The following is a 25,861-nucleotide window of genomic DNA, read 5'->3' as shown; positions in this document are numbered from 1 at the left end:
CACAGCCAAAACGCGACACAGCCATCCCCAGTGAAATCAAGCCATAAGTCGGTGAAGAGTCTTGGTCAACCAAAGAAACACCCCAAACTCCATTCAGGGGCTGTATCAGGAGGCTGTTATAATCAGGACCCTAACGGTTCTGTAGCTGCTATTAGCAAGTTAGCCCAGTTACCAGTCCTTTTAAACTGGGACACAGCATGCAAGATGGTGGCCAGTGTGACAACTGGGAGTGCAGCACATGACCGGAGTGATTTATTGCAGCGTGAAGCAGTTGAGGGGCAAGTTTGCAGCAATTCAATTGTGTTGATAAATACACAAGTTTTTGTTTTTGGTTATTTATTCCCAAGTTATTTGTTCCGATGTTTGAACACTGAGATCATTAGCACTTTTGCTGTTAGCATTTAACTTAGGCGGCTTTCCTAGTCAACAAGAACATTTTTTAGTTAAGGACAGCCATTGTGTTATTGTTAGCATGATAGCATGTTAGTTCAAAGTTCCAGCAACAGCCTCAGAGCGCTATCATGGTTGTAGACTTTTAACATTTTAACATACAGGGCCTTTGAGTTCAGATTTTGGTAAACGCTTACAATCGATGAATTGAAACATTTAATGTTTAGTTTGCCAAGTTACTGTATGTGATATACTGTCTTGTGACACATATGGATATAGGGTCATATGTGCCCTTGGTTTCCAATTTGTCCTCTGTTGCCTCTGTATAATAGAAGCAGTGTCTTGTACTGTAAGCCCACATGCCTGGGCATTTCTTTGGAACACTTCAATAATAGCATTCATTAATTTACCACTTTTCATCAGCACTACAAAGTTTTCCAGTCACAGTGATGATGTGTAGGTGATGAAAAATTACCCATCTTGAGCTTGTTTCAAGTCATGGCAAGTTGAGTTTCAAACTGTAATATATTAAAATGATACAGGAAAATGTTCAGTATTACATTAAATATTCACAATTTGTAGTTAATAAGTGCAAAATGTGCAAAAGCATCTGCATGGCTCTTTAAGTGGCAGCGACTTTGCCATTCACTGTAATGCCCATGACAATTCAGCAGAAACCCAGTCCACCCTGCAGGGCGCAGACACAGCTGGTGGATTTACTCCAGCCTCAGGCGTCTACTCGCCAGTGCAACACAGGCTTTACAGATACAGCACCACTCCTGAGACACCTTTGATGTGACTTATTGGATTACTGACTCGACTGGGCAGAATCTATCAGTGCTTGCTCGGTGTGTGTGTGCACACTCAGGAGCATGCACACTTGTTTGTAAATGCAGAGGAGGGCGGTTCTTTTTTCTCCTGGGGGTCAGGGTGCATAGTGGCAGGGGAGCAGAGTAGAAAGCTTGGAACAGCTGGGCTGAGTCTGCAGGGGGACAGGACAGAGGGAGAGCTGAAGGGGGTGTGGGGTTTGATAGGACAGAAAGAGAAAGAAGAAGGAGAGGGGTCGGCACGTACAGGCAGGCAGGCTGCTGACGGGCTCTTTTGAGGCAGCAGCTGGTTGGAGTGGGGGTCTCACCAGCTGTGCCTCCACTGACCTCTCCCCACACTTCTCCACCTCCTCTTCCTGCCCCAAACTCCACTTCCCTTCCCCCCACAAACCAGAATCCTCACCCAAATGTAGGCAGAAATTCACACACACACACACACTCACCACACACCACACACGACCATCTGTCAGGAGGAGGAGAGCTGCCTCTCTGATTGCTCCATAACGGTGTAGAGACGGTCTTGGTAAAGCACAGCACCACGCCCAAAACAAAAGCCCTGCAGATATGGAACTATTCTTAAACAGACATCTTCCAACAAGCCCCGTCACTGACGTTTCAAACCCAGAGACAGGTTCCCTGGTTAGATCGCTCCGGCTCAAAGCCTGTGACTCATACACCAGAGTTAGGTAATGCAGAAGCAAAAGCAAAAGTGCCTTCTGCCGGATTGAAAGCTGAAAATCTTTCTTCATATTACAGAATAACATTACAGAGGTTTAAAAACATATGCAAATTTTGTTTATACAATGCCCTATGACAATCTCTGAATACAGGTCATGGTTCACTTATGCCTTCTATTATGTATGTAAGAGAAATAAACAATTAATGCCAAATAATACTGCATAATTACAATTACTTAGGGGAAGAATCACCATTCACCATACTCAATGGGAGCTGATTTCACACATGGAGTTTGGTTGGTTGGGAGCGATATATTTGACTCATACAATGGCAGTGTCCTGTCAGAAAAGGCTGTCTGACATCAAAGTGGTGAAAATATTCTACATACATCGTACACTTAAAATAATACTGATTTGCTTTAGGTGGACCGTTACCCTGTCGACACAACAGTACATTGCTTAGCTTCCATTCAGGTCCTCCTCTCTGCTTCTCCACATCGGGGTCGTGTCAATGGCCATATACTGCCATGGCTAAGTACCTCATACATCCCTACATCAAATAACCTAAACTATCCCTTTAAGGTGATTCGCTAAAAGACCATGTTGTGATTCCAACAGTGGATCTCATATTTCACAAATCAAGCCCGTTGGAAGAGAGAGGCTGACTCATGGATCTCACCACCTCCCTGTTTGCCGCCACCCTCATTATGATCTGAATCGAGGCTGACAGCAGATCAGCACTGATCAGGCTCTGATTTATACAAAATAAAAAAAATAAAAAATCAGCTTCGCCTGATGCAGCCAGTATCACTTCAGAAGTGCTTATTCAGAGCACCACTAAATCAAGTGCATCCACAGAGTAATTGATTCAAGCTCTGTTCTTGTTTTTCACTCCGTCATGTGTGGCTGGCGGGATGAATCTGCTGTGTCGGAAGAGAACAACATGAAAAAAAGACAGAGTGGAGACAAGAGGGAGAGACGGCCAGAACACTGATTGCTTTACAGAAAGAGAAACTGAAAAAAAAACATATTTTAGGACCAAGCTGAGGCAGTGGAGGAGTTCGGCAAAACACTGACAAAGTCAGGAAAGTCACTTCAGAGCTATAGTGAATCTCTTTCGAATTTTATTAGAAACAGCTTCAAATTATTGGACCCGTTTTCTATTTTGTCTTCTTATGTGCCTCACAGGACACCTAATTGTGTTTTATAACACACACTGATTGGTTAGAGTCATAACTACATACACATGCTTACATGCTCAACAATACAAGCAAACAATATACCTGGGCGTAAATTAAACATGATTGGTCCATGCTACAGAACATTGCAGGGCATATGGACTCTATTAGAGGGAAGCAAGTGGTTTTCTGCTCCCAAGCAGTCAGTCTATAAAAGCGTCTTCTGTCTTTCAGCCTATTCTGCTGCTTTAATGTTTTCCAGGAATGTTCTTAAAGCTCCTGAAAGGTGGTTTCAACTCTTAAGAAGCATTAAATATTCATAACTAAATACTAAATATCAGATGTGGGACTACGTCATTGTTTTCAAAGCCTAAAGTTCCAAGTCTTTGCACCTGAGTCAAGTCCTAAATCAAGATAGAAAAGTCCCAACTCCTAAACTTTGAGTTTAGAGTCCTAAATGATTCAGAATTTAGCAGTGAGTTTCCAGCCTCATCGATTTATAGTTTCTTAGCTGTCCAGCAAAGGTTATTAGTTAAGCATTAGCTCTCTAACTACTTTAACTTTAGCCTTGACTTACTGTTTCTGTATCACTTTAAATGTCAAACTGAGTTGGAAGTTATTGCATCTCCATTTGTAATTTTCAACCTGCACATTTTGCAGACTGCAATTCATTTTTTTTTTTTGGGGTGTGGGGGGGGGTGGGGGGGGGTGGGGTTGGCCACCACATACTTTGTATACGCAAATATGCAAATGAAATAGAGCTACCATATGAAAGTTTGGGGGAAACAATTAAAGCGTGACACTGCCTTTATTTAACTATTCCCTGACCACTTCAAACCAATGTACATCCAAGATACAGAAAATAACTCAAGTGACTTAACCAAAAGTGTTAAAAACTGGGCAGAAAAATGTGTTTATGTAGGACATCATTACTAAAAATAAGTAATCAAACTTAAAATAATCTGATTGAGAAAATAGCTCACAGAGCCCACTATACTTGTGAGGTCTGACAAGCTTGAAAAAGCTGGACCCCACAAGTTTAAAGAGCTCTTTGAGGGCTGGTGCTTGGTTTTAGGTTTAGGCACTAAGTTGTGACGGGTAGGGGTTGGTTAAGGGGCAGGCATTATGCCAAATAAAGTCTGTATCTGGAGCCAGTGTTTGGTTTGGTCATTCTAAGATAGTGAGAACACAACAATTCATACTTTAAGTTGATTATATACTTATGAAAACATACTTGCCCCATATTCTGACAATAGGTCCCTGTAAATCTTACACATTGGACCTTTAAGTCACTTGCACACACATGCATCTGAAACTTGTTTTAATCCATCTACTACTGGAGTGTCTGCAGCTCAGTGCAGCCATACTGTACTGAGGACTGGCTGACTGAGTGCAATAGCATTTGCCTGTGTGTGTGTGTGTGTGTGTGTGTGTGTGTGTGTGTGTGTGTGTGTGTGTGTGTGTGTGTGTGCATATATATATATCTGTGTGTCTGTGTATCTGTGTGTGTGCATGTGCAGACTTTTTGCGTGTGTATTAAATCTGTTTTGTGTAAGATTCCCTTTTAAAGTCAGGAGACTTCCAGGAAGAGTTCTGTTTATTGGCAAGCAAAGTCCTCTCCTCTCCTCTCCTCTCCTCTCCTCTCCTCTCCTCTCCTCTCCTCTCCTCTCCTCTCCTCTCCTCTCCTCTCCTCTCCTCTCCTCTCCTCAGTCCCTTTCCCCTCCAGGGTTAGCAGTGTGAATATTAGATAGGGACAGATTGCATTAGATAACACAGACCTACATGGAACCATGCACAGATTCACACACAGGGAGCTTCATGACTTACTAACACACAGATGGTCTTAAGTGTGTACTTGAAGAACACTTCACTGCTGCTAAATTAAATGGTACCTGTACAACAATACGTTTTACTAAATAAATATAAAAGTTATTTAATTTGGTATAGATGCTAATGCTTTCATGCTTTAATGTGTATCAGATGAGACTGACACTTAAATATCTTTAAGAAGAGGAACAGTGTTATAAACAACTACTGAAAAGTCATTTCTGTGAGATATTAAGGTTGAATATCAGACTAAATTACTTGTAGATGCTTTGTAATATTACACTCAGAACACTGTGCTGTTTCTCGTCCTTTTTTCATAACAATTCCTCATATTTCTCATATTTCTGTTTCATATCTTGTAAGACATGCACATACAATATCCTGCTGATATGCATGGGAAGGAGGGGCCCACACAGCACACTGGGGGGCCTAACCAAATCTCTCCTAACTTTACTTTGTAAAGCTGGGGCCTCAGGCGAACACTTAGATTAGAAGATTTTTTTGCATGTTAGGGAAGGTTTAAAAACTGTGGATGTGCGCTGAGGGATTTGTGTAAAAGAAATGAGTCCAGAGCGACGCAGAGTGGAGCATAATAGGGATATGAATGTGAATACATAATGCATGTATAGGATGGTTTCTGTACGCGCTGCATCTGGGTTCTGAACATCTAATCTAATTCACTAAATGAGACGGAAGGACACACACGCGCACACAGGCACAGTTGGCTTTTCATATTAGGAGTTACATTATGATAAAGGTAATGTAGGGCTCAACGGATTATGGTGTTGCCTGAAAACAAGATATGGATCAGAAATCCTCAGTAGAAACAATGTGCAGGAGTTGCTGTGGTGCAGCAGACATCATTCAAATACATCCTGCATAAACAGCCCCGCACTTCACAGGCAGTAGGGCACATGCAGTCTCTCTGTGGGCTGGATATCTGTCCATCCAAACAAGTCTACAGGGACATGTGAGGATAACAAAAACAGCATGTTTAGATGGGCATACACCGTACGATTTTATAGATGTTGTTTAATTCCAACTCGTACTGTAGGAGTTAATCATCTGTGATGTAAATCTAAATCTCACAATTTATGTGCTCACATTGTATGGTCTGATTGTCGAGCCATGACCTGAGTGCTCATGCTGTACCTGTAAAATATAAAATAAAATGGCCTGGCATTGGTACTGTTCAGGCTGGGGAACCGTGCTGCCTTTATCATCAGTGCCGTCCTGCCAAAACCTCCAAAAGAAAATAAGGCACAGGTGTTGGAAGCTGACATTTTTTCAGGAATTCTGATTCTGACCTGATTCCTGCAGAATGGGGGTCCATTTTGGACCATTTCGGGACCGGTACAGGACAGAAAAAAAGTAAACAGGAATCATAATATTTATCATAATAAAAATATTCTCCACATGACACATTGTGTCGCCATGGCGATTTCAGATGCTCTGTTTTCGACTTCATGCAGGTGCAGTGAGAAATAAAGCACTGACCCTGGGGAGTCCACTCATGGCTCTGCATCAATTCACCATTTCCACTCATGCACACCACACACCACAATTGATTTCAGCACCCCATAATGTAAATATTTAATTGGCCTTTTAATTTGGTTAATTTGATTAATAAAATGTCTCTTTGTTAGACGTTATCATGGTGTGTCTCCCATTTGTTGTGTCCGGGCCAGGTTATACCAACTGGTGGCTCGTTCAGGAACTGAACCTGGGACCACTCCCTCCTGTACAGCAAACGATGCATGACAAAGCTGATATTTGGTCAGATTCTAAAATGTAACATGCGGCTAAAAAATCAGGGTAAGAAACTGGCCAAACAGTACAATATACTTATGTACTTATATATATTTTAAGGTGTTTGCGCTGTAAAAATGAAAAAGGTGAGAAAACGCAAAATTTCAAGGCAACTTACTGCAACAGATTTTTGAGTTTTGAGCCCAACTCAAACTCTTAAGTTTTGAAAAAGCTTTACAAGATACTAATCATTTGCTGAGATAATTGACTTTTATCATTCAGATAAACTTAAATCTTTGAGTTTTAGAAACCCTGAAAAAATTGTATTTCAAAAATGAAAGTGAATAGTGATAAATATTATAATATTTTCAGTTGAAAGCATCTAATTTCCAGGCACCCAAATAATGAGAAATGAGGCTCACAGCACACAGTGACCATTTTTTGAAATACATTTTTTTTGAGTTTCTAAAACTTAAAGATTCAATATTATCTACAGAAGAAATAGGTTGCAAAAACTTTTTTTTAGTTTATTTCAAATACTAAGAGTTTGAGTTGGGCTTGAAACTCAAAAATCTATTGCAGCAAGTTGCCTTGAAATTTTGAGCTGTCTCAACTTTTTATTTACTGTGTGCCATCTCCCTGTTAACAGCCAGTACTCTCAAAAACAGCTTAAAATGCATTTGTGTCAAAGTTATGACTTTGATGCCAAATCATCTCACACAAATACAGTTTGATGAAACAACACTTCAGCATGCCTGCAGGATATGTTCCATAAAGTCTCTGTCTCAGACATGTACTGTGGGAGTCGGCTGCCGGGATGTAAACAAAAATCCATGTGAGGAAAAGAGCTGTGTGGAGTGTGTAAGCATGTGAGTGTGTGTATGTGGATGTATGTGAGTGAGAGAAGAGAAAGAGAACAAAACTTCAAAGCTGGTCTACAGCTGAGAAGGGGGGTTAAAAGGGGTTGAGATTTTCCTCTGCTTCTTAGGAATGCAGAGCAAGAGCAATAACACGTTCCCTATGTGTAGCACAGAGAGCAACATAGGACGGATTGCATGTTAAACACACACACACACACACACACACACACACACACACACACACACAGAGAGAGAGAGAGAGAGGAACGGATGGTCTGGTGTGTGTTGGTCTGTTCTCTCTGCACATATCAAGCAGCCATCTGGTGAAGTGGACGATCCAGGACATGACTGAGTCCGACTGCTGTCCAGCCCTGCAGCCATTTATTTTTATTCTCCTCACAACCGCTTATCGTCTCCCCCATCCTCTCCTCTCCTCCTCCCTTCTTGTAACCCCACACTTCTCCACTGTTGCCCTCCTTGTACCATCCTTTGAAAACAGGGAGACAAGGGGTGATGTCGAGGGAGGCAGCGGGGGTTAAAAGAGAATGGTAAATGCACGCTCACCTCTCCTGACATATTGACTTCACAGAGAGTGAAGGGGTGTTACAGGGTGAGAGATGAAGGCAGAGAGGCTCCACTAATAACACCATAGTGTTCCTATTACATCAAATCATTTCCGCACTGGCTGCGTGTCGCCTTGGCATCACCACAATATTCCTCTGTGATCTGAGGCGAGAGCAGACACAGCCTGTGGGAGGACGGTCTATATACTTTCTATTGATCTCCTTGTTAAGGCTTGTTGAAGCCTGAGGTGCCTGGAGCCTCATCCATTAAAACATAACTAAAAAGAAAAAGAGACAGAGCGCTCTGGCTTTATTCTAGATTTCATCATGCTTGTAGAGTAATTTCAGAGTGTAGTCAAAGCTGTGAAAGTGATATCAGTGTGGATCATGTTGGGCGTAATGATGTAAAGTAGTTCTAGCTTTGAAATATAATAGAAAATCAATGTTACTGGATGTTTTCGGTTTCCGATCCTGAAAGGGCTTGGATGTGGTCAGGAGAGGAATTTTGCGCAGACTGAGGAACCTTTTCTAAACGAGTAGTGTGATCACATGAGCTTGAACTAGGGTAACCAGATGTCCCCGGTTGACATCTCGATCACTTCGTACTTGTTTTGGCCAGCGGAGGAGATGTTTCCTGCTATCTTTTTTTTTTTTTTTACACAAATACTTCCAGGGAGTATTTACCTTGGGCCAACACAGGATGGTAAAGCTGGCCCTGCACTACAGGAGGTTTAAAATCGTACACACTCACACTACAAGATTTGAAAATAATGTGATTTCATGAAGAAAGTGATCTTTCATGATTTCATGTGGAAACAGCTGTAAACAATGGAGATGGGTGTAGCAGGCCAACTCACTGTAGCTTTTAGAAATAATTTTCTAAAAAAAAAGTTTGGATCTGCAAACTAGGGCTGCAACTACCGATTATTTGCATTATCAGTTAATCAGTTGATTATTTTCTTGATTAATTGATTAGTTGTTTGGTCCATAAACTGTCACAAAATGGTGAAAAATGTTTCCCAAAGTCTGTGACGACGTCCTATAATGTCTTGTTTTAGATAGAGTTGAGATGCACAGTCATAAAAGAAGTGAAGAAACCAGAAAATATTCACATTTCAGAAGCTTAAATCAAAGACTTTGGAGATTTTCTTTTAACAAGTGGCTCAAAACGATTAATTGATTATTAAAATAGTTGCACATTAATGTAATGGTTAATTAATAACCAATTAATTAATTAACCCTCCATATTACAGGATAATCTGTGCCAAAAATCAGTGTCAAGTGGACTGAATCTGAGGAAAATCAGCCCAGAACTCCACCCCAATAGAAATATGATATTGAGCAGGGAGTATCACTTTCTCACCTGTCCCTGCAGACTGCACAACTTCATAAGCCTTGGTTTGAGCTGTTTTGAATTGTAGACAACCTTTCTATCTTGAAAATTACGCTTGTTATGGCCAAAATTCCTTACTACACAAATCAATGTTTCATAGTTTACCGTAAGTTTAAAACTAGAACCCAGCTTTATTAAACAGCCTGCATCAGAGTTAATTACAGTACAACAGCTATCATGGTCAAAGCACATGAAACCAGAATTGTCTTCCTTTTTTATTTCCTAATATAGGATATATTAATGATATGCTGACCACCAAATATGTCCCTGGTTTTCATTTGAGAAATCTGGTCACTTTATTGTAAAACTGCTGCTCTGCTCTCTTTCTCTCTTGGTTTTATTAAGTTTATTTATTTAGTTGATTTGGAGTGTCACTTGCAATCTTCCCATTGCCAAAGGAGAAGCAGACTGATGACTTATTATCTCAGTGAAACAAAGTAAATTACATTAACCTCAGAACAACCGCAATCTAGAGAGAGCAGTGTAAGCATTTACTCCCAATTCTTCGATCTTTACTGTGCCTTTTCCTCTGACTGGGACATTTAGGAAATACTTAAACAATATGGGAAAGATGTGTATTTGCTTTCTTGCCAAGAATTAGATGAGAACATTGATGCCACTCTTATATCTATCAATCAAATATACAGCTACATCCAACAGCCGATTAGCTTAGCTTGGCTATCACTGCTTCCTTGAGTGAAGATTTATACCACTCTCCATTTAATATGAAGGCACAACCAGACTGATACTGACAAAGCCAAGAAATAATCCAGCACACAAAGCTACACATGTACAGATATAACATCCTAATTATAATAAGATTTGGATGTGCAGGTTTAATTATTAGCTTAGCATATAGCACAAGACTATACAGGGGATCAGCTAGCCTGGCGCTGTCAAAAACTGTCCAAATCAGCTTAAAGATATAATACGGAACATTTCTGCATTAAAATGTCTAAAAATGCCTGACGGATGTTAAATGACATGTTAAATTAACAGTCAAGATAGAAAAATACAATTTAATTACATTCAACGAGCAAAATAAAGGAAGACACAAGTAGTGTCTGCTTGTCATAGTGCCATAACGTCATGTATCATTGTAAAACATCTGTCAGGTCCCACTGGTTGCTCTCTGTTCAAGGCATGAGGTAATAGATTGGGCTGCAATAATTTCACACTCTGAAGTTTGTCCAAGTAGGATAAGTAGGGGAGTTTTTGAATGGCAGTGCTTCTGTTCAGCATTCAAATTCATTGCACATTTTGGTTATGCTTGGAAAACTTTTAACCAGGGCCTGCAGTCTTACTGTCTCCGTCTGCACTGTGCTTTCACATCCATTCTCTCTAATAGTCACGAGTGCCTAACATAATACCTGACTGACTGACTATAGCTAGCTGCACAGACCGGGAGGCCCTGGCTTGAGTGGCTGACTGATTTACAGGCGTTCTGGGTGGCTGGCTCGCCGCAGACAAACTCTGAATCCCAACTGGGCTTTCTGGGCTTTCTGGGCTTACTGGGTGGACCGGCTACTCATCTTCCTACAGTGCAGACAGACAAAGGCAGGTCTGTTCCTCTGGGAGCCAGCAGGCAGCGACTGCCACTTCCCCTGACCGGGAGAGGCAGACGGAGAGAAGGGGGGGAAAGTGAGCTTGATGAAGAAATTGATGTTTTGAGAGGAAACGGAGAGGACTGAGAAAGATAAAGAGCAGAACAGAAAAGACTGGGGGAGCTTTTTAACAACTGAGAGCTGAGAGGAAATGGGAAAAAAACAGGGAGGATTAAAAAAAAGTAGAGAAGAAAAAGAGTATAGTGTGAGAAGAGGTCTGCAGGTCAGCCACTGTCTAATAGCTGTACATACTGCTCTACAAGAAAGTAGAAAAAAGGGTTTAAACTTTTCAGGCTGACTGGGTAAACTGTAACAGATGGATAGGATGTAATTCCTTCATGTAATGTCTTTTTGTATTTGTATTTTATATAAAATACATAAAAAAAAACTTAAAAACTTCAGGTAATATAACCAAAGTATCAATACAAAGTCAACAAATAAAACCACCCGTAAAACCACACACTAAGATAAAGTGTTAGTTAGAGTGAGCTTTAGAGGTTTTGGTTTAATTTTAAAGCCACAGCCAGGAGACAGTTAGCTTAGCAGAACACAAAGACTATAAAGGCAAGGGAAAGGGAAACAGCTAGCCTGGCTACGCCCACAATTTACTGGTTCACAAGAACAATTTTGAGCAAATGGATGATCCCTTCATGTTATTTCTTTTTGTACTTATTATTTGGGATACAAAAAACAAATTTACCAAGATGTTAGATCACCAAAATGTAATTTTAAAAATTATTTAATGGTTTGGGGGCTTCAGCCAAGGCTAGTTGTGGTTATCTCTAGCTAGGTTTAGCTGTTTGACTGTTTGGCTTGACTTTCAGCTTTGTATTCACTTAAATGCAAATTTAACATGCTGTTTCCTTTGGGATTATGTTTTATAATGTCTAGAGGTCAGATTTGGATCTTAAGCTGAAAGCTTTGACTTAATATACAGTTACACAAAGCATTTTGGCTTTGTGGGGCAGTATAGTCAAATGTGGCTCTGGTGTGATGACCTACAATCAATCAAAATGTTGCTTTCTATTGCCCTTTTCACAAAGTATTTGCCTCACAGCCTCAGCCACAACAGGAACAATCCACTCTAAATGCTAACACTATCAACAATCTCCACGCTTGTTTCTTTTTTCACCGAGGCGGTGGCATTTTACTGCAGGCTCGCCTGTGAAACAAGACACCTCTCCCTCCTCCTCTGTCTCCCCTCCTTTCATCTGCTCTGTCCATCTCTCCAGCACCTACAATGGCTCCTCACCTCTTTCCTCTTGGCCTTCAGTCTCATCCATCTGCCCCTACAAATAAGTGCTGTCATGTGAAAACCTGTTTGGATGATTTGGATTCTCCTGGGTTCATATTTCAGAGTACTCCCTCCTTAAAATGCTGTTATTTGTTTTTTAAATGTATTACATCTCATTTAATTCTCTTTTGAAAAGAACAATTTTTGTAGCAGACAATATGTACTAGCTTATCCCACATGATTTATAGCAAAAAAAATAGTCTTTCACAAATTGAACAGCTTGAGAAGATCATGTGGGATTGTGAGGATTGTGAGACCCACACAAGAGGAAATTTTGTGTTGTAAACACACCTAATAGGCCTGTCTGTGGTCAAAATACATCATATGCTTGGTGTTAAAGGCCACAGACACACTTGCTTCTAACTGTGCGTCGTCATACACATCCATCCACATCATGGCTGCCTCACATACCCTGCATCCATTTGGAGTGATGGTTGTGCACAATGTCAGAAATTATCACTACATGAGCACAGTTATGTGGTTAAACAGCATACGTTCAACCTAAGTTATGAGATCACAGTCAGGCAGCAGCAGCTGGATGCCAAAATAGTCAATGGCTAGACGTCGCAGAGGCTAGCAATCAGCAAGCTAGCAAGCAGGTAATGCAGGAAACACAAAGGCATAATAAAAAGATGAGACCACCACCTCAGACATATTATAAAACATTATAAAATTACGAAGAAAAAAACTCCAGTACAACTGAAATTGAAATATATTACATTAGCATCCACCAAAACATGAACTTCCACGGTGTCCACAACTTTTGAACTTGAAGCATTCAGAAAATTTTCACTTCTGAGGCCATGAACACCACATGAGTTCATATGGACGCTTCTCACAGTAAACACAACCCACAGGTAAATTAGCTAACACTTGTGCTAACTAGAGGCCACAAATATATAATAACGTGTACTACATGTTTTTTGCTACTATTCGTTGTGACCAATATACTGTATATAATACCACTAAACATTTTTCATTGTTTCCAAGTTGTCAACAACTTGTTGGTTTTACACTTTGGTTTTTGTTTTTAAATAAACCAGATATAACGTGTTGACTAATGAGCTTTAGATGTTCTTGCAGGCTTTTTTTTTTTAATTCTGGGCAGAGCCAGGCTAGCTGTTTCTGCCTGTTGCCACCTGCTAACCAGCTGCTGGCTGTAGCTTTGTATTTAGTGGACAGACATGAAGTGGTATCAGTCTTCTCAAGTCGCTCTCAGCAAGAAAGTAAATAATAGCGTCTTCGCATCTTCCTCAGATGATCTCATTTCCTGAGAAGGGAAGTTGTTATTCTAACTTCGGTGTGTTTGTGTGCTTTTCAGTTGTAATGTGGAAACAACATGGATGTTACAAGGAATCCGTCTGAAGGCTACTTGACTTGTTATCACAGTTGGTGCAAATACATAATGTTTCTAATTAATCTAAGTAACTATGTGGACAGGAACTAATGGTTACAATTTGATACAAATTACATGAGCAAAAAATTGATATGCAGTGTGTAATCAATAAACAACAATTCAACTTGTATAACAAAATTTTCTACAACTTTCTGAGTTGGTATTCCGACTTGAGGGGGCTTCACGTGAATTTTCCAAGTCCCAAAGTGTACAATCCAACTATTCATTTAAGGGAGAGAGGCCTGTGGGCTGTAGTGTGAAAGGTTTCTCTGAAAGGTGACATTTGGGTGATATGTTTTCACTCAGCAGCGATAATCCTCTTCTTCTCCTTCACTACCTGTTCATCTGTTGTGTCCCTGCTTACTGTTCAGCCTGTAGTTTTAGTTTTACGCCTCCTCTGATTTCTCGTAGTCCTCTTTCTCAGATTCAATGAATCCATCATATCAAAGTGAGGGTTTTGCAGAAAATATTGCCATATTCTTTCTGGGCTGTGGCATATTCTCTGTGATGTGGTTTTCCAATGAATGCAAGCCTCTAATGTTCCTTCAGGGATTTATAATTGGCTTCTTTTAAATCTCATTTGGATAATCAGTTTTGGCTAATGGTTAATCCATATGTTATGGCAGGATATTCATTATGTTTTGGACGGTTATTCACGTTAATCTCTACTAGGCTGTGGTTAATAGTTTTGGTGTGCCTTATTATACTCTTCCTTCCTTCGTCCCGATATTTTTATCCTTCTTACGTGTATTATAAGGATTACTACGCCTTCATGAGGGATCATTTCCATCTCACTCCTCTCTTCTTCATGAGCATGATGCCAGCAGCTGGGATAGTGGGCTACATCTGGCACGCAGCTGGCCACCATTGAAAGACAAGCAGAGGGGTGAGACAGAGAGGAGAGGAGGAGAAAAGGGGAGTAGTGAAGGGCGATGGTGTGATAAGAAAATCTATATGAGGTGCATTAAAGGTTGTTGAGTGCTGCAGAACTAAAGTGGGGGACAGAAGGAGGAGTAGAAAAAGGAGGAGTGAAAGAACAGATAAATGAAGGTTAGTGACACCTGCAATTCTGATAAAAAAAAAAAAAAAGGTAAACACAAAGAGAGTGGCACAGAAGAAGAAGAAAGAGGCAGTAACCAGAGCGATAGACTGATGGAGGCAGAGAGGAGTACAGTCATGTGGAGTCAGATGCTCCTAATCAGCTGCGTTGCTGTCAGAGCTCCTCGCCATAGCAACCATGAGTCATAGCGCCGGTAAACAGAGAGAAATGTTTTATAAACCAAAAGCCTCGCTGGCACATTTACACATTTACAAGCATACTGTAGCAGGAGGTGAGCCACAAACGGGTCGGCACAGAGAGGAACATGTGCCGCTCACAAGAGGTGTTCTCATTGTTTACAGGTGGATTTATTACTGAGATTACAGTAAACATTACAGGAAGAACCGAAAAACAAAGGATTCCTTGTTTTATCTCCCCTGGCATCTGTAATGACTTTTAGCAGAGGAGTCAATTCTCTAAAAGTTTTTAATATCAGCTGTCACCAAAGCCAAAGAAAAGAAACTGCTAGTACTCTATCTAAATTTCTTGGGACAAAGGGAAAACAATGAGTATGAGTATGATTTGGTCAGTGTGCTCCCCTGATATGATTTTGTCACTTCCAAGTGGTCTCAATTTCTTTGCTTCATCTCTGCTCTCCATCAAAACGACACTACATGATCACATTAGGGCCACGAGCTGAAACACCTGATTGACGGTCTTGAAGAAATGAAAGACCCTGATTTACTATAGTGACCAAAGACCAGGTAAGAAGTGCCAAAAGGAGATACAAAGTGGATTCCAGCTGATCTAAAAATCACTACCAAGCTGTACACTGTTGTAATTACACATGGACAGCAGTATGTTCCTTTTTAATCCTTTTTATTACCCAGTAGTTAGTAATTTGATCCTTTCACCAAAAATTATAGTCCTTGAACAACAATTGAACAAAGTAGTTTCTACCAAATGTAACAATAAAGGCAATGAAACGTTGGCATTAAATCTTAACAGAACTGTAACTCAAGATATCAATTTATAGGACTGCAGACTGCAAACCCCTCATCTCACTCTTCCCAGTCAACCTTTACGGTGGCCACTAAACTTATGCAAAATGTTCCTTATTATGTTATTTGATCCCATACACACTCAAAAACTGAGCCAATATAGCTAATATTACTGTTAGACATAACTTCAGACTACATGAAATACAAAGAAAAGGTCTGTCCAAAGGCTTTATTCATCTAAAATTACTAGGGCTGCCTGCAGCTAAAGATTTTCTTAGTCAACCAGTATTTGTTAGTTCAAGCCATTGATCAACAAGTTGTGGCACGTTTATGACATTAATATAATTATTTAAATATATATTTTGAGGGGACATAGTGCCACCTGTTAAATGCTAACAGCAAAAAGGGTATATAGTATAACCACATCTTTTAAGATGGGAATAAGTAACTTCCAACTTCACAAAAACAAATAATCTCACTTATCAACACAATGTGTGATTGTACTTATTAGTTCATTCATGTTACAAACTTTCTCCTCAGCTGCTTCACATCTTCTGTCCCCACTTGAACTCACCATGTCGTCATTATTCCCGGAGTCAGAGTACGGTCAGAGGCACGGTTACATCAGATCACATCAAGCGCTGTATTGGTGGTCATTGCACTGTGTCCCACTCCATAAGGACTACTAACTGGCTAAGGGCAGCTACACAGATTGCAGCAGTGTGCTGGTGACAACAGTGTTATTAGAGAAAAAGTCCATGTTGTAACAACCATACGTAGCTCAGAAATGGAGTTTGCAGTATATTGGGTTTCTTTTTTTTTTTTTTTTTGAAAGCCTTGCTCCTGACCACATTACTATCGTGCTAATGCTGACATTAAAGCATACCCTCGCATGTAATACTCCTCAAATAAATGACGTTGATACCTTGACTTCACAGGCATTTAGTTAAAACGTCATGTAAAATAACGCCAGAACCACCATCACCTCCCCTGTGTCAGTCCCTCACCACTTATAGACTTTTCAAACAGTCATGATCTTCATTTTGTCAGGCCTTGGCATAATTTGTCATACGCAATCTAGTGCTCAAGCTGTCACACATTTACACGCACAGTTTACTTGCACACATACACATGACACAGAGTACATGTGCGCCAAAACAGTACAGACATGTACCCGTTTTCTCCGGTGACTCATATTTTTTTTCTGCTGGAGGTAACTTGTGGCTGCCCTCACACATAAACTGAAAGTTGCCCCCTCTATCTTGCTCTTTCTGACTCAAACACACACACACACACACACACACACACACACACACACACACACGCATAAAGAGCTTGATTCCTATATGTGTTTCCTATATGTGTCCTCTATCAGCAGACGACTGCTCTCAGCTGCCCTCCATCCTTCACTCTGTCTCTGGATCTCTGACTGATTCAGACAGGCCTGTGAAGCCATACAACACACACCACACAGATGCATGCCATCAACCGAAAAACCGCTGTAAGTGTTGTCACCCTGCTCCTCCACCCCCGCCCCCCCACCTCACTCCCCTGCCACCTCTCTCTTTCCCCCTCTCCACTCCTCACATAGCACAGTGAATAGGCCCCTCTGTGCTCTGGAACATTTAACTTGGATTCTGTCTGTCGCTAACAATCTCACTCCCTCGGCGTCACTCTGAAATAGTGCAGTGAAGAAGCCAGCGTCATATTAAATAGTGTTTTTTTTCCACACTGTGAGACTAAAGCTCAGCTGCACACACACCCACTGTACAGGCTTTGAATTATACCAGAAGAGTGCAGTGGAAAGTTATTGTACGTGGGCTGGAGGTACTGTAAATAACACAAGATTAGAAACTAACAATGGCGGCGTTCCTCAGATTCATTACAGTGCAGACAGGCCATCTGGGCTCATTTACCTCAACAAATACATCAAATGGAGAATCCTGATTATGCAATCATGCTTTCTTTTAATCTACAGAAAGCTGAAAGCACCTATAATTTTTTGGAAGTATCTCCTGCCATACCTCCACACAGCTAAATGTAATCTAACTTAATCAAGAGCTATAATCTTCTATCAGACAGGGAATGGAGCTCAGCTCAAGGACATTAATACCGGTTGTGAAGGGAGGGGCAAGATTCATTCATTTCAATACCTCAATTTTCCAAGATGGTTGGAGGATTCATACTGTCAACATGCATGATTATCACGCTTCTTTAAAGGAACAGCTTACCACCTCTACAGCTCACAAACAAAAGCCAAAGGTAAAGAACAAGTTGTAGTTTTGCTGTGGGCAATGTGTCAGTTAGAAGGGATTTAAAATTTTTAGACTATATGTTGTTTATAGATTCTACTGTTAAATCTAATGCGACCAGCAGACCCACCGATACATGAGGACAACAGCATGGAGTGGCACGAGAGTCAACAAACAGCATGGAGTTACACATAAGTCAACAGAAAAAGCAATAAAAGTGAGTGTAGATAAAAAGTGACAGGTCAGCTCGGCGGGTCAGTTTTTTTGGTTTTTAAGTCAGACAGCTATCAGACTGAGGGGCTCAGGTACCCGGAGGGAGATCGCAGTAGAAATGCTGCTCCTTCACATCGAAAGGGGCCAGCTGTGATGGAGGAGCTGAGGACAGGGACGTCATGTTCAGCCAGCTGCCACGGCTATATGGACAACTATCAGAGCACTTTTGTGTGCAGGAATACCTTCCCAACCAGTAATACAGCAAACTTATTTATCACCTTAGCTGCTTACCACCTTTGGAGTTCACAACATGTCGCCAGTTATAACCTACATGATAGATAACTATCGATATTGATCCGTATTGATCAATATGTAACTTTTCAGCAGTATCATCCAGGCCCAGTCTGAATAAAGCTTTAGGAGGAGCCAGGCTAGATTTTTACCCCTGCCACCAGTCTTTAGGCTAAGCTAAGCTATTTAACCTGCAGCCTAGGGTCTAGGCAAATCTACCTCAGTCCCTGTTTGCCTTTTCAGATTTTACCAGTGGAGTAATGGATGGATAGAAGAGATTATTAATTATTTGGCAATTCTGACATTCTGCTATGAATCTTACAGTGGGACTGTGAGTCATCTGTGAGCAGTCAACACTTTTTTGTAGAAATTGTGCAAAGCCAGCATACCAGTGTATTAACACTGGAGAAGGCGGCATGGAGTTAAAAGCATTCTGTATTGGACATTCATGGTAGGTGCTAAGTGTAATTGGGGACAAAAACATGTGAAAATAATCGACAAGCAACGATCAAAGCAGTTGATAAAAGCTTGGAAAAGGGTATAGATCAGACAGGACCCTGAGGCAGGGATGTGGTGTTTCAGAGGCTTGTTTTTTTAGTATTTTAGTTTGACACACATCCCTCATCAAGCTGTTGCATCTGAGCTTCACCAGCAAAACAGGCTGAAATAGGTCATCACCAAAAAATAAATAAACCACCAATGAGATAAAAAATGCAACCCTCACAGCTCAGAGTGACGGTTATTAGTTGCGATGAGCGCACCACTTGGAGTTAAGGCTGCCAAGATAGAACCATTTCCACTTTCCTTGTTATCTGCAGAGAAAAATGCCACTGAAGCAAAGAAATAAACTGCTGATCGCCAGGGAAACACGTCCGCGCACACACATTTACACACACGCATGGCCAAACACACAGAGAGAAACACAAATCGCTGCCTTCACACATGAGCGTCCACTAGACAGGCATTCAAATCCATTGCTCCGATCATTTATCAATCCAGATCAACATAATGCACGGCAATAAGAGCACATCGAATGCACACAAACAGACACACACAGACCAAACATTAGGCCTATGTCTGTGCACTGTGAGCTTGCCATTAGTGTGTGCAGTAATGGAACTATATGGGAGAAAGGAGTGGTTGCATTTAACTAGCCTGCAGAAATCAGATAACTCCACTCAGCACATACTGAAGGCACTTAGGCATCAGACAGCAGAGTTGGAAGTGTGTGAGAGAGAGAAAGTGAGAGGGAGGATGACGTGGACGTAAACGTTAGAGGACAAGTACTGTGGCTGCCTGATTCTGTATCACAGGTTCTGCGCAGACTGATCACATCCACAAACTAAAGACAGTGACCGGAGGACAAATGGTTTCCCTGTTGTGTCCCTGTCGACTAATTCCCACTTTTCGCTCTTTGTACTGTTCAGTCCGTCTCTCTCTTCTTCTTTTACATCACCACTCTCTCTTCTGCAGCCTCAATCTTCCTCTCTGCTGCTCCTAATTTCGGTTTCTTTCTCTCTTCTCCTCAGCACCCTGCGCAGTCTCTAAAGCACTTCCTCCTCTTTCCACCACTCCTCTCTTTCCATCCGTCCTCTCTTCATCTTTTAAGTACTTCAAATCTCATTATCCTTTTTTATTTCTTTAATTAATCCCACCCCCAGAAATAGAATTCTGTAGTCGCTGTACGGGTTTTGGTTGCAGGGTTTGGTGTCATCCATTACAAATGAACAGTGCCAATGGACCACTGTGAATCCTCTAAAAGCCCATAAAAGTTCAACAGTTCAAGTTTTCAAGAAGCAGCTGGTTACAACCCAGAAATCCAGTAAGAAATCAATAAAGTGCTTTCTCTAAACTGGATAAGTCTCTGACCTGCAGTATAATAGAGTGTCCAGAGGTTGGTGTGACTGGATCTGAGGAAGCACAGCGTGGCTGCCGGCAGTAGCAGGGCCGGGGCTGGAAGTGGAGCCGCTTGTTTAGCAGACCCACCCTGACCAGCACAAAGGGGGGGCAACGCCCTCCTCCTCCACCAGCCAGCCTAGACAGCACCCTGATTGGCCAGCTGGATGACCTTTGATCCCCGTTGTATTGTGGTCTCAGCTGCCCCAACCCTCCCCCTTGTGTGTGTGCGTGTGTGTGTGTGTGTGTGTGTGTGTGTGTGTGTGTGTGTGTGTGTGTGTGTGTGTGGACAACAAAAGACAGCCAAGTCCTAATGCAGCAATCAGAGCGGTGGAAAAGGGGAAATGGTCTAAAGGGAAATGGAGAGTGTGTATGTGTGTATGCATTTATGTGTGCCTAATGCTGTGTGGATGGGGGTGGTGTAATTATTCTCTGCTTGTGATGACTGAGTTGCAACAGTGATTAGCTACGTCAGAGTCCATTTCTATCCAGCAGGCCCTTGGTTTGGACTTTGGAAATTTCTCTTTCTTGTATCCCCAACTCGAGATCATATCTAGCTTTCATCAAGCCCCAGTCCTGGACCAAACTTAGCCTACCTCTAGTCAGAGGAAAAAAACTGGAAGATTGATCCAAAAGCACTGGAGCACATGGACTGAGGCAACGATTGTTTTATTATAAAGAGACCAACATTTCAACACACAGAGTCTAACAAACTGGAGACTCACATCGTCTGATTCAACATGCTAAAACTATAAGGAGGAGCCAAATGTCAACACCAATTTTATCAGAAAACAAGTACAACAACACTTAACAAATTACAATGAATTACTCAGCCTACGTTCTTAGCCTACCTCTAGTCACAGCTCTAGACCAAACCTAACCCTCCTCTAGCCCCATCTCAAAGCCAAAACTTGCTTTCCCAGCTCAAAACTAAACCTTGCCTTCAACTAGCCACAAGTATGGAACAAACCTATCCTTCCTCTAGCCCCAGCTCCACACCAAATTTAGCCCCTCTCCAGCTCTAGTTGTAGCCACAGCCTAAAGCTAGACCAAATTTAGCCATCCTCTGACCCCAGCTTTTGGCCTAAACCTAATAACCATCTAGTCCCTGCAGTCTCATCTATAGACCAAGTTTAGTGTCCCTCCACCCTCAGCTCCAGAACAAACCTAAGCTTTCTCTGGAATATTTAAACTAAACTTTAGACCAAATCTAGCCCCCTTTAGCCCCAGCACCAATCTAAACCTAGCCGTCCTCAAGGCCCAGCTCTAGACGAAAACTAGTCTTCCAAGAGACATAGGTACGGAATAATCTAGCTTTTCATAGGCCCAGTTATACACCAGACCAAATTCAGCCTTCATTTAGCCCAATCTACCCCGCCTCAGGCCATAACTTCAAGCCACAGCCTAAAGCTAGCCTAATCTACTACATAGGTCCATAACCAATTGTCATTCTCTGGCCCCAGTTTTTAACCCAAACCTTGTCAACCTCTAGACCCAGTTCTCCTCCCGACCAAACCTGACCCTGCTTTAGCTCCAACTCTAGACTAAACTTGGCCCTGCTTTAGTCTAGTCCTAGATCAAATCTAGTCTTGATGTAGCCCATGCTCCAGACCGAACCTACCCATCCTCCAGTCTAATCTCAGGCCAAATTTAGCCCTTCACCAAGCCCAATCCTGGGTCAAAACTGGGTCTCCATCCTGGCCCAGGAGCTGTCTGTGCAGGTGGTCTAGGGATTGTGGACTGAGACACCCTGAGCGCTGCACCTACTCTCTTAATACACCCCATGTGACTGTTTCTCTCTCTCAGTGGGTCAGGGCAGACCACCCCCTAACAGCATGACTGGCTGTCTGAGGAATGCCATGTCATGGAACAGATGGAGCTCCACAGACAATAGAGCTGCATGCATTTACTGGGCCTATATACGAAGGCATGTGCCAAGTGTGTAAGGGAGTGTGTGTGTGTGTGTGTGTGTGTGTGTGTGTGTGTGTGTGTGTGTGTGTGTGCGTGTGTGTGCACTATAGCTGCAGTCTCTTAGCCATTTGAATGCCATACTTTTTCATGTTCTATGAATCTCCCATTCATGTCAGGGAACAAGAAGTGTGGGAGAGATCATCACAGTGAGCTGCAGCACTTTTTCCAACAAAGAATGAGCCCTTAAGAAGTTTGAAAATGATGCAACCAAGCCCAAAAGACACAATTAACCACACAGCATGATGCAACGGGGAGATACAGAGACAATCCTGCAGACAGGTTGAGTTATGATCGTACATATTCAAACTCAGGGCGCGTGTTTCAGCGGCCATGCTCACAAACACCACAAAACCCCATGAACAAATAATTACCCTGCAATGACTCTTTTACAGCTCAATCGATAGCTCATTCCCACACCATTAATGACGTAACAACGTAAATTCCTAATAATCGGTGGTATAAATTCACAATATGAAGCGATATTTTAATTGTAGGCCTATAAAGTTACAGCTTTTTAAAATTATAACAGCATCACTGGAGTGTAAGATAAGATAATATTCATAATTGGACCATGTGTGCCGGTAGTTTTGACTCACAGCCGATCAGACGCCCACTAGAATATACTTGTTTCTCTTTCATTATGTATTATTAAGGATGTAACCCGTTATCAAAGGCTGGAGCTGCCACATTTCATTCATTTCACATATACATGGGCCCGCTGGCGAGATCCAAACCCAAAATGCGCTGCAGTTGTATCCAAACATTATAATTACCCGTCAACTCACAAATCGAGCATTAAAGACCGTTTGGAGTGGATCGCGCACTTCTCGGTCGTGGATTCATTCATTATACAGACATTAAAACCCTGGAAGTGCCAGTAAACAGGGATGGATGGACGGGAAAGCAGTGAACTCACCCAAGAGAACGACGGATGATGGTCGGCTCCCCGCTCCTCCTCCTCCTCTGTGTAAATCCAGAAATATATTATACACACCACAATGATCTGCAAATGGTAAATTTCACAAAAGCTTCTTCATCCGCACTGTGAACGCGATGTATGGAGGCGATGTGGAGCCGCAAATCAACCCGGTCGCCGCACACACACACACACATACAAACACACACTCACACAAACACACACACACAAAATAATAATAAAAAAAAGCGATTCAAGAGGGGAGATTTCGGTGGAATTGGTGTGTCTGTAGTAATCTCTGATGCTTTGGTTGTTGACTGTGCACTTACTGGGCTGCTTCCCCCGGCTCCACCCGCTAACCCAGCCTTCCCAGTGCGCCCATTGGCACAGACGGCCGGACATGCAAATCCACTCTCCCCATTGATGTTTTCCAGAAAAGAAAAAAAAAAAGACAGCAGGGCTCGCTATCAGTCGCTCCACTGCGCCACCGTGCGGCGTCTCCAGCAGCTGTGATGATGAGTTACTCCAGTCAGCCCTGTAGGGACAGCAGCTGCAGGCTGAACAGCACCACTTTACCCAAAAGTGTAGGTCAAACTCCCATAAATTGCAACCTAAAAAACAACGGTTATTGTCTTCAATGTGCGAGAAAAAAAGTTTAACTATTTTTTAATTAATTATTCAAAGCCTATTATATTTGATGCTTTGGCAACATAGTTTATATGACATTTAAAAAAAAAAAGTTTTAAGGTATTGTATGAAGTGAAAGTTTGAAAAGATGCACTTCACTGCAGACAACTTCACACAGGTTTCAACAGAAAATTCATTCATAAAATTCTCCTCTATAACATACAAAGATTTTTATTATTATTATTTTAATCAGTATCACTATATTAGTGTACTTGTATACAGACCAACATAAATTGGCACTAACTCAAATAAATGTTGGCACTTATTAACAAATTTAAAACAAAATAATTTAAATATCACTTAAATCCACTAGTCATTTTGACCCACACCTTAAGAATTTTCTTTTTGCACATGCACCATACTACGTCCAACTTCATGTTTTAATGTGGAACAGTTTTCAGTTGATTGTAGACAGTACTGAACCCTTTGTGTAAACATTTTTTTATTTTAGTATTTTTAAATACTTTCACCCCATTTGGATTTCTTCAGATTTTGATCTGTTATTAAATGACATATTCATGACATTTGAACAGTTGAGAGTTGCTGTTGTAAACTGCGTGTCATATAATGCCTGTACTGTTTAGGTAGGGAACAGGTGCCTTTCTCAAAGATGTTTTGTCAGGTCAGATCAGTGGTAGAAGAAAATACTCCTTCACATGTGAAGTCCTGAATTCCAAATGTTACTTAAGTAAAAGTACAGAAATATTATCAGCAAAATTTGCCTAAAGTATCAAAAAGTAAACAAACTCATTGTGAAGAATAGCTTCTTTCAAAGTATTATATTATAGAATATTATATGACATGTATTGGAGGAGAAGAATAAAATAATAGAAGTGTTATTTCTGTCTAGCAGATTGTTGCTATGAAGAACAGACTGTGGCTATGGATGCAGTTCTGATCATTGACTCTAGAGGACCAATAAAGTCATTTTTGAATCCATAAAATCACTTTAAAATTAATATTTTGTGTCAAATTGTGGGTTTAAGTAACCATGTAAGAAGCAGGGTAATGTACAGTGAGCAGGTCATAACACCCTGTTGGGATTTATTTTGCCATAATGATCGTACTTTAACCCTTACATAATAAATACATACTTCCCCATATTCTGCACAAAACTGCACACGCGACGACTTCAGTGTCCACAGTAGTAGCTACAGCCCTGCTGATAAACATGACAGTGATTTCATCTGGGCTTAAAGTAAAAATGAAAAACAGGCTAACATAAGGTTTCTATTGCCAGTAAAAAAAATCCCCAGGGAATCCTAATTGCTGTGGACAGAAAACTAACAGTAAAGTTCAAATATAATTAGGCCAAGCCAGCCTATATAATATAAATAGTAAATGAGTAAATGCCTACTGTGCAGAGACACGGCTAACTGTCCCTTAATGTCCACACTGTGGTCCCCAGTAGATCTTAACTCTAACATCACACTATTTTTCATTCAGCAACACCAACAACTATTAAACCATAGATGTTCCTCTGCACAAACATAATGTAAACACAATGAATCCCTCAGAATGTGTCTCCTGATGAGCACCATGCTTTAACTTCATAAATGAATTGCTCCTAGAAGAAATAACCCCTCACTAGTCCAGTGTTAGCCCTAATGAAAAGTCTGAGACTGTGACCAAAAAGAGGCCAATTCTCATCCAATAAACTGAAGCCAGCTGCTTCTTACATGCAGAGGAACACTCCAACTTTCCATTGCGTGAAACTAAAACAGAAGAATGTGCCTTTTCTTCTCTCTAACATGTGCTGCTCTTATTAACTGTGGCCAATTCCCAAACTGAGAAAAATAAACTGTGATTTTGATGTAGTGCATATCAGAAACAGCCT

General features: G+C 41.3%; 1 protein-coding gene across 1 annotated transcript in view; it reads right to left on the bottom strand.

The window, feature by feature from the left end:
- numbl (NUMB like endocytic adaptor protein) overlaps positions 1 to 23,749 on the bottom strand; it is a 75,246-nt gene extending 51,497 nt beyond the window's left edge. Inside the window, exon 1 of the mRNA XM_084717079.1 lies at positions 23,338 to 23,749. The gene's annotated coding sequence lies outside the window, so the exon portion shown is untranslated. The remainder of the gene's footprint in view (positions 1 to 23,337) is intronic.
- Positions 23,750 to 25,861: the final 2,112 nt, after the last annotated feature.

The sequence above is a fragment of the Lutjanus erythropterus genome, chromosome 4 (genome assembly GCF_056507025.1).
Source record: "Lutjanus erythropterus isolate fLutEry1 chromosome 4, fLutEry1.hap2, whole genome shotgun sequence".
Classification (NCBI taxonomy): domain Eukaryota; kingdom Metazoa; phylum Chordata; class Actinopteri; order Lutjaniformes; family Lutjanidae; genus Lutjanus; species Lutjanus erythropterus.
Note: the sequence above shows the minus strand (reverse complement) of the source record. Positions and strands in the feature narration are given on the sequence as shown.